This window comes from Morone saxatilis, unplaced genomic scaffold (assembly GCF_004916995.1).
Source record: "Morone saxatilis isolate NCDOM2014 unplaced genomic scaffold, NCSU_SB_2.0 Contig5, whole genome shotgun sequence".
In the NCBI taxonomy this organism is placed as follows: Eukaryota; Metazoa; Chordata; class Actinopteri; family Moronidae; genus Morone; species Morone saxatilis.
The window spans coordinates 1684881-1694430 of NW_023340095.1; the positions used below are offsets into that span (position 1 = coordinate 1684881).

General features: G+C 43.2%; 1 protein-coding gene across 1 annotated transcript in view; it reads right to left on the reverse strand.

Annotated features, from left to right (window-relative positions):
* gli2a (GLI family zinc finger 2a) overlaps positions 1-9338 on the reverse strand; it is an 83496-nt gene extending 74158 nt beyond the window's left edge. The window contains exon 1 of the mRNA XM_035677247.1: positions 8879-9338. The gene's annotated coding sequence lies outside the window, so the exon portion shown is untranslated. The remainder of the gene's footprint in view (positions 1-8878) is intronic.
* Positions 9339-9550: the final 212 nt, after the last annotated feature.

A 9550-nucleotide genomic window follows, 5' to 3' on the forward strand; every position in this document is an offset into this window, starting at 1 on the left:
GGGGGGGGGGTGTTGGCTCGGGACCTGTCGGTAGCAGCTGTCCGAGCATGTAACCAGGTGAGATAACTAAATAAGCCAGCTAAATTTAAAAATGCATATTTTTTCTCACAATTTTTCTCGACCCAAAAAGGAGCTTTTTGGTCTGGTGGACACATTTTAAGACACAGGCCCTTTGTTTTACTGTGGATGGTGCAAACTGACCTTTCAGAAACGTATGACATAAGCCTGCTCAGACAGGCTACGAAGCAGTAAAGTCAGGAAGACAACCTTCTGTCACCTCTAACCCTCTGGGGCTAGTGCTAGGGTTATGTGCAACTCTAACCCACTGCATGATCACTCATTTTAAATGTCAGAACAACTGATCACATGAAACAGGCGTTAACTATATTTATGTTTATTATGTCAGACAACATTGTGATCATAAAATAAAGATTAGAGCATCAGCATGGGATATTCTGTTCTGACTTAACGCTTAACGTATCTGCTGCAATTACTACATTACGCTCCCTCAGTTGTAAGCAAGAACAACTAAATACTGAGCTTGGCTGCATTAAAACACTTTAAAGGTTATCATAGATAGCAAGACGGTACAGAAAGGAGGTTTAACCAGCTAAGAATGAACAATCGGACTGTGTCTGTCCCAGGGGCGTTCAGAGGGGGGCCTGGGGTGGCCACCCCGGAAATCTAATTATCCATCCCAAGTGCCACCCCATTATCGAGTGAATATCGTATGAAACTAAATGACCTAATGCATCAGTCTTTGCCAACCATGTCATGCTAGCATGTCTGGAAGGAGGTTAAATAATGCTCCAAACTTAAGCAAAATTTTGGCATTGGAAAAACCGGTAAAGGGATCCCTTGACTTCTGACCTCAAACTGTCTAAATGAAGATGGGTTCAATGGGCACCCACGGGTCTTCCCTTTGCAGATGCGTTATTCTAATCCCATGCAGTTTTTTGGCACGAGTTATAAGTGGGTTATTTTCACCTAGCGTTTCTGAATGCGTCTGCATACTCGTTGTCATAAACAGTATTGGAAATGCATAAATTAAAAATGATTGGAAATATACTTCACTGCCACCCCTGCAGAAGTCAGTGCCCCAGTCAAAAATGTCTGTCCAACTTCTTACCAGATTTACAGACTAGAAAAGGACTAAGAAAGGAAGATTTAACCATGTTTGCATTGTTTAGATGTTTCAATCCGTTACTATTGTACTTCCATGAAGTTGGCGGACTCACAAGAGACAGAATTAACTAAAAAAGAATGGACAGTTTTGTTCAGGGAAAAAAAACGTAATCTGCAAGCTGAGTAATACTCCTCATGTAGCTGGTATAGTGTGGACTTAAAATTAAATAAGATGTGGCTCAAGATGTAATTAATTAAATCAGAGCCACAGTACCATTACTTCCATTTTAACATAATTCATTATATATTCTTGCCTCCTTTAACATGTAACTTTCACACTTCTTTTGTTTGAACAGTAACATAAACCGCACACAGCATTCCACACTGAGAATAAGAATGACATGTGTGTAGATTTTCTGCTGTCTTCACCAACTTTTTCTTCCTGGAATGCTTTGTAACGCTACGACCACCTGTTGACACCGCAGGGTTCACTCCGAGAGCAGCCCGACATTGCAGAGCCATGTGAGCGGAGACGGCCCTGCACGTAACCAGCGTGGTTTTCATCCCACTTTCTCTCTGATGAGCTGATTACAAAACATGAGCAAACCTCGTTCTGGCCCCGAGCCAGAGCGAGAGACCGAGAGAGGGGAGATGATGGTGCCAACAGACATGTTGCGAGGGAGGAGGGGAAGGTCGTGGAGCTTGTTGCTAAAGACAACCACATGTCTTTATATCCAAGCTCAACTCTGACTCTCTGCCTCTTGTCTCCAGCTTCTATCTGAGAGGAGACTGTGGCCTGGCACACAGTCAGCGCGATTTGGAATCTAATATCTCCCATCATATGGAAACGTAAGAAAAGGAGCCCAACCGCCCTGCCCTTGAGGCTGCGTCGACTTTATAGCTATGGGAGGGCCTATAGCGTAAATCATAACTTACAAACTCCTTGCCCTCTCCCCTCCCAATGCAAACCCCAAACACAAACAGATCCCACTTTCCTCTCCTCTTTCTTTCTCTGTATGCCGGCTGCATTTTGTTGTCAGTGGCCTCTGTGTAGACCCCAATCTCTGCCTCTGCATCAGATTAGGGCCCGCGGCAAACATCGCACACAATACGCCATTGTCTGCGAGCCAGTGTCAGTCTATCTCAATAGCTCACAGTCACACAGAAAAGCCTGTCGGGTGTTTGATGAGGAAGTGATAATGATACAGTGAGGGGAAATCATGATCTTTCTTACATTATGGCTGATGGCGCTAACAGCTGATTATCTTTTTACACCGATTTACTACATGACGGAGCGAGGAGAGCGCACATGAGCTCTCATATTTCACCATACTAGCCCACAGAGTTGCAGAATATTTAACATAATTTAAGGCCGGGACCGTCATGCTACATTTCACGGTCCTGGACGGCCATATTCTATATATCAAATTTGTTATGAGGACAATGTGAAACCCTCACAGAATGCTAGGCAATAGGTCAGACGGCTGTAAAGTAAAAAAAAAAACATACATTAAGCCAACCTGAGGTATTAGCTGAATTAGCTATTACTGTGGCATGTTTTTCTTAATTATGATAATTCATGTTTTATTTGACTTTACACCTTTAAGTCCTCGGAATGACTGAAAGGTCCAGATTCTGGCCATCCAATAATCCTCTGATGATCATGTGAACAGTCAAAAACAGTAACAAAGGCAAACATTATTCAAACTAGTGTGATATTAAACTTTAAAAAGAAAGAAAATCAGTTAGATTTGAGACAAATGTTTGTTCTGTTTATATACACAAAACTGTCATTTATTTTACCGTCATCAACGATCATGCTTTAAAAGGGCTATCAATGCTCTCTTTCCCTATCTTTCACCTTTCTTCTTCACTCTCAGGTTTTAAGGTTTTTTTTGTGTAGTACTGCAACTAATAATTATTCTCACAATCAATTAATCTGTCACGTATTTTCTCAAATAATCAGTTAGTAGTTTGCCTAAAAAAATTTGGAAAACGGTTAAAAAAGTCTTGTTTTGTACGACCAACAGTCCAAAATCCAAAAACATTCAGTTTACTGTCATAGAAGACTAATGAAACCAGCGCATGTGAAAAGTTGCAAGAATCCACCAGGGCCTGGACGGAAACAACCAATCAGAGCCAGGAAAGATAGTTGTTTGTTAAGTCTCATTCCCAGGGCCTCAAATTCAGACACTTTGGGAACCTGGGAGTGAGACTCACTCAACTATCTTCAAGCCTCCAACCCAAAGTGTCTTTATAGCTTTCTCGGCTCTGATTGGTTGTTTTCGTTTAGGCCCTGGGGATTCCTGCAAATGTCATTAGGAGCTCTAGAACGAGCCAGAGGAACCTGATTTTATCACAGATTATCTGTCTCATGAAAAGTTTCAGCAAATATAACAAAAAATATTTTTAGAAAAATGACCTACAGTTTTAATTTCCTTTGGAGTGACTAATCAACTAATCCCTGCAGCCCTAAAACTCTGATTTCATTGTGTTTCCAAGCTAAGCCATTCAGAGCTGAGAGGAACATGGGAACACTTTGCATCAAGTGTCTTTCTGCTTTAAAAACAACAACAGTTAACATCACCTCCACACTGACTGTGCCCTGAGAAGTGAAGGCAAATAAGAAGTGTTGGGATAAAACAACAACCTGTCACTCTCCATTGTTCGGAGAGTTTATCTTGTGTGGAGATAATGAAATTACCTCCACCATCCCCCTCCTACAAATTGACTGACCTCCCGCGACCTGGGAAGGGTTCCCCCAGAAGACCCCGGAGCTACGAGCACCATTGTTCCTTTGTAAGCCGACAGACAATGATGATGTTACCGCTGAAATGCTTTTGGGAAACTGGGTTTCCGATGAGTCAGTGTGTGAGTTAAGGAGTGTGAGAGCAGTTGGGCCGCGATGGGAAGATCTTTGGTGATGACACACGATGTATCACACAGACACACTGTATACAAGAATCTGTTTAAGCTTTCCTCCCTTTTGAAGATACTGGATCTTCTTCCTCTGCAGTTAAAGAATGACAGAGGGTTGTTACATGTTATATTCCTGAGACAACCTATTTCTCCTGTGATTGATGAGGTCAATCTGCCTGTAATGAGCTCGTCAGTTATTTTACCGTACAGCCCTTAAAACGGCTTGTTAAACGCACATCAGGCTCTGCGGCGTTTCCTCAATGATGTGTGTTTTTAGAGGCCCTCCGGTGTGAGCATGTCCTTTTGACGGCAGTGGTACAATCCAGCGTGACCCCGGTTTCTGTTCTGGGATTCGAGTGCCCACTCATTGCAGCCCTAGTGTAAAGAGGGGGGCAAGCACTCCCAAACCCAGATATGATGCGAGCCTATTTAACCTCGCACACTTGAGGGAGAATGAAACAACAGGCGTTAAAACAAGCGGGGATTGTCCCGTGCCGTCCTCATGCCAAAGGCGAAGGAGACGGGATTCAGTGAAGGGCTCTACAGTTGAATGTAAGCGGCCATCTCTCCCTCGCTCTCCCACTTTTCCCTCCAGCTGAAGTGCAGGCTGACTGTGAAGGATCGCGATGGCACATCGCTCGACACATAGCCGCCTTTTACAGCCCCCTAAATGGCCATTAAAGTCTCATCAATTCATCCCCGCACAGGAGTAAGCTTCAGTCCACAACGAGCCCGTCCTCTGTGGGCCGCAGGCCTCACAGAGCGGAGGAGACACCACAACAAAAGTCCCACTCAGATCACTGATGATAGGATAATATTCATTACCATTAATTATTATTTTAGTAAATTATTCACTAAAAGGCCCAAACATTTGCTGCTTACAGATTCTCATTTGTGACTATTAAAGCTGCTTTTCTCTCAATTTCAATTTCAATTATCTAATTTAAAACATCACTTTATGGATTAAAACAATTAGTCGACTAATCGAGTCAATCAAAGGAAAATTAATCAGCAACAACATTTATAATTTAGTCATTTTTTAAAGCAATTTATCAAAAATGCTGAAGATTCTTGGCTTTAAAGTACTCAAATGTGAAGATTTTCTGCATTTCTGTGTTTTGTATCATTTCAAATTGAATATTTCTGAGTTTTGAACTGCTGGTTGTGCAAAACGAGCTACTCTGAAGACGTCATCTTGGGTTCTGGGAAATTGTGATGTGCATTTTTCACCATTTTCTCTTTGTCTGATAAGATGTAATTGTCATATATGCACACAAATTAATTTACAATGACAATAACCATTCATTTCAGGCCTTTTATGGACTAAACTATAGTATCAGTAAGAAAACATATTGATATACGTATCACTGCTGCAGCCCTTCAGTGACCACAGAAATGAATAAAATGCTTTGTCATGGCTCTGTGACAAACGTGTGATCCCACTCAAACTGCACACCCAGTTCAGTGTGTACAGCGTTTTCTTAAAAGTAAAGCGACTGACGCACAAACCTTTCCAGATAGTTATTGATGTGATATTTCCTGACACTGACATTATTGTGGACAAAATATTTGTCCTGTTTCCGGTGCCTAAAAATGAAAATGAGCTCAAAAATGCAACATGGCTGTCTGCGTTTGACTCCTACAGAATCAAAAAGCAAGACTGGCCATTTTGCACCTGCATATGTTCATCAGAACAAGCAGTGATAGTAATGTCTAAATCCTCAATAGACCAGAATGCACTGCATTCAGTTTTTTGTTGCTACAGCCATCCAAACATTAATTCTCTGGCCCCTCGTACAAAGTTACTGTAGGAAAATGGAGGAAATCAACTAAATGAAGGGAATGAGGGAAATTGAGAAGTTGCTTATAGAGCTGCACAATTCATCAAAATATATATAAATAAATAATTAGCAATTTGGCCAAGTGCAAATATACAAATCGCAGAAGCTGCAATTTTTTGTATATTTCTACAAATTTTGCAAATCAGCAGGGTTGCTGTTCAAACCTGGTGTGGCTGCTACGTGTCTGAAAACTGAAGCCAGGCAGATATATGCAGACGAATAGAGCTGTGTATCGGCAAGAACCTTCCAATACGATACATATCGGAATACAGGGGTTATGATTCACTGTGATACTGTCAGCAAGACGGTATATCGAGATTTAAGACAAATTTTACTGCTGTACTATAAACAATGCACCACCATTTAATAAAATCATGGTAGAAATGTTTATTTTTTACTTTATATTTGCAACCAGAACAGTGAGATCTGCATTTGTATTTATCACAGTCGCTGTAACATTCAACATCACAGCCCTCAGGTTATATCACTGCTATCTAGCATTTGGGGGTTTAAAGACAAAAATCGATACAATATCACAACACAAAATATCCTGATACGATATTTTTATTGATATATTTTCTTACACCCCTAGTCTACCAGTTAAAACACTCATCTGGCTGCTGTTCAAGATTCAACAGTAGTGAGCTTTTTTAATATTGTTTCAGTAATATTTTACATGTTGCGGCTAACACTGTTTGATCAAGGTAAAATGTGTGACAGACAGCATTATAATGATGTAGTAGAGATACCCTGGCCTGTTTGTTTACAGACCCCAAAAACATTCACATCATCAGGATTTTATTAGTTGTTTTCATAGAAAATAAGCACATCATGCATCCCTGGTTACTTAAAAAACAGTTTCATCACAAAATAACACATTGATGATGAGCCTTTACCCTGAGAATAAATGGGATTAGTTTTTTCTGTTATATTGTAGAAAACTTGACTCCTGTGCTGTTTAGCAGCAGGTCAGAGGTTTACACAGTGCTTAAGTGAAGAAGCAGCAGCTACTCTTCATCCACAGCCACTAAATTCCAGTGCAAACATTTCTCAGCCGAACCACAGAGGCCTCAGAAGCAGCCCCCACCCGCCCATCTACCTACCTACCGCATCCCCACGCAGGCTGCGTTTTCTTACGGCGGCCATCGAGAGGCGACAGGCAGCTGAGCGGCTTCATTGGGACAGTGCAGTGTCTCAGCTCGGTGGAATGAGGGTTGCTGCGGGATGGGATGGGGTTGAAGGCATTCTCTACTTTCCCCCCAACTTTTGAGTTTACTCAGCAGGAGTGGGTGGTTGTGGTAGTGGTGGGGTGCTATCCCCCCCCTCCTCAGAGTCACTCAGACTTCACCCTCTTCACCCTCTCCTCTAACCCTCCTCTCTGTCCCTGTACGCTAGACTTCATCGGTATTTGCTTTCAAAAAAAGCTGCACCCCCCCCTTCCTCCTCCTCCTCCTCCTCCTCTCCCACCCTCTCCTCCTCCTCCTCAGTCCAACACACACACACACACACACACAGTCACTCCTTTTCCAGTATTTGGTTCATTAAATTTTCTGTGGACTTCCAGAAAAGAGGCAAAAAAAAAAAGAGGAGGCAGATCAATAAAGTGGGGCCTGTGCACGGAGGCGATGTGTGAAAACGGGGGCTACGGCAGCGTACATACAACAGGGGCCGGGCTGTGGAGATGAAAGTGACATGGCCACTATGGGTCTCTGAACGCTGCAGAGCGGAGCCCCCGAACTGAGGCTGAATGAGCTGAATAGGCTCATCCATTCTTTACTCCTTTCACTCTCCGTAGGCCCTAACTGTTGGAACTCTTCATTCCTCACAATGGCCAAATGCACTAAAACTTTTTCTTTTTTTTCTCATGCAAATCACCCTCAGCCCTGACCGGGGTTGTCATCATGTGAAGCGGAAAACACACATGCAAGATTAGGGATATTGTTATTATTTGAAACTTTTCACACATGCATTCCTTTTTTTTTTATTTACATGTATTAAAGTTTTCTTAAAACCCCCAAAAACTTTTCTAGGTCTGCTTCTCATCAGTGTGCTTAAAAAAAAAGGTCATGCAAGTAAGGTTAGATTTTCGAATGTGAATTAAACGGAAAACCAAAACACAGCCCCCTTTTTGCACTTATATGTAGGCCAAAACAAGTTAACAAAAAAGAGGAGTCCACACATGAGTTTGGAGATCATTAGCAGCGCCTGTTAGATAGGGGGAAAAGCCAACAGCAAATATAGCTGCTTAAGGGCCCCACAAAGGCGTCAAGTGTTTGTTGACTGCTCAGGCTGGAGAGCAAACAGCAAACTTTGAATCTTTCAACAATAAGTACACATCTCCCACAGCCCTGTCACAGGCAGCAATGTGTCCACGCTGCTGCTACTGCACTTTCTGCCTGCTGTTTGTTCCTCTGCTTTGTAGCATTAAGAGATTAAAAAAAGTGAAGAGCTCCCAAAAGTGAGAAAGTGTGTGGGTGAGTGTGACTAAAGTTTTACATTTAAGTCTTGAAAAGAAAAAAAAGAATGTTGGAAAATGTGCTTAAAGTTAAGTTTGCAGGCTATTTTATTGGATTAAAAAAAAAAGGTTTCACCATAAAAGCAGCTCCACAGTTTGGAGCCTCCAACAGAAACACTACAGGAGTTTGTGAACTATTAAAAGCGTTGTTGAGGGATTGGCGCCGAGCTTTCTGATCGCATCTCTTCCCATATGGATCAAGTTGCAGGACCAAAAATTTTTTGGATTCCTGTGTCAGATAAGTTCAAAGTGCAAATGAGATGTGAAGCTGCCCCTGAGCCTCATCTGCCGCTGACACGCAGGGCAGCAGGAACAGAGGGGAGAGGAGGAGAAAACGCACCAGGGAAACACTTTTAACGACCCCGAAGTGTGAACACAAGAGCCGAAGAGGCGAAAACACAGAACCAAAAGGCGAAATTAAAACCGCTTCTCCAAAACCCCCGCCGCTGTCAGCATCACCACAAAGCCCCCCCCTTACCTTCACTGCCGTCCTCGCTCACTCCCAACCCGAGGCTCTTCCACTCACTCTTCTGTTTGTCCGAGGAAAACTTTGCCTGCTTGTCTGATTCCCGTGAACTAGGACTGAGCTGGCACCACCATTGAACGCACAACGCGCAAACAAGCCTCTTCGGACTTGACGCGAAACTCCATGAACCGAGTTGAGAAAAGTTTTGTCGAGACGCTCAAAGTTTGCACGGCATTCCCACCCCCGCCGTCCCGGAGAGCGGCTCAGAGCGGAGCACAAGTCGACTCGAACTTTTTCTTACAATCCATCTTCTCCGAGAGGTGCGCTCTTGTGTGCGTGCTCTGCGCGCCTTTCAGCAAACCAACATGACGCGTAAAGGCTTTGTTGTTGTTTCTGCGTAAAGTTTTGGAACTGGAGGCGCTGTGGACTCGCTCGGCAGTTGCAGCAGAGACATGCGGTGGTGTTGAGATCTTCTGGCTGCTGATCTGTTTTCAATCCAACATCCCCCCCTCCTCCCTCTTCTTTCTCCCCCCCTTCACCATCTCCTCCTCTCTCACTCCCCTTGCTCCCTGGTGAGTTGGGCCATTTGCTGCACCAGATGGGCCGGGCTAACTCTATCCAGCAGTTGTAGACCGGGAGAGGGGGGGGGGTTAAGATAAAGTTTCATTTATTGTTGGATTTTTC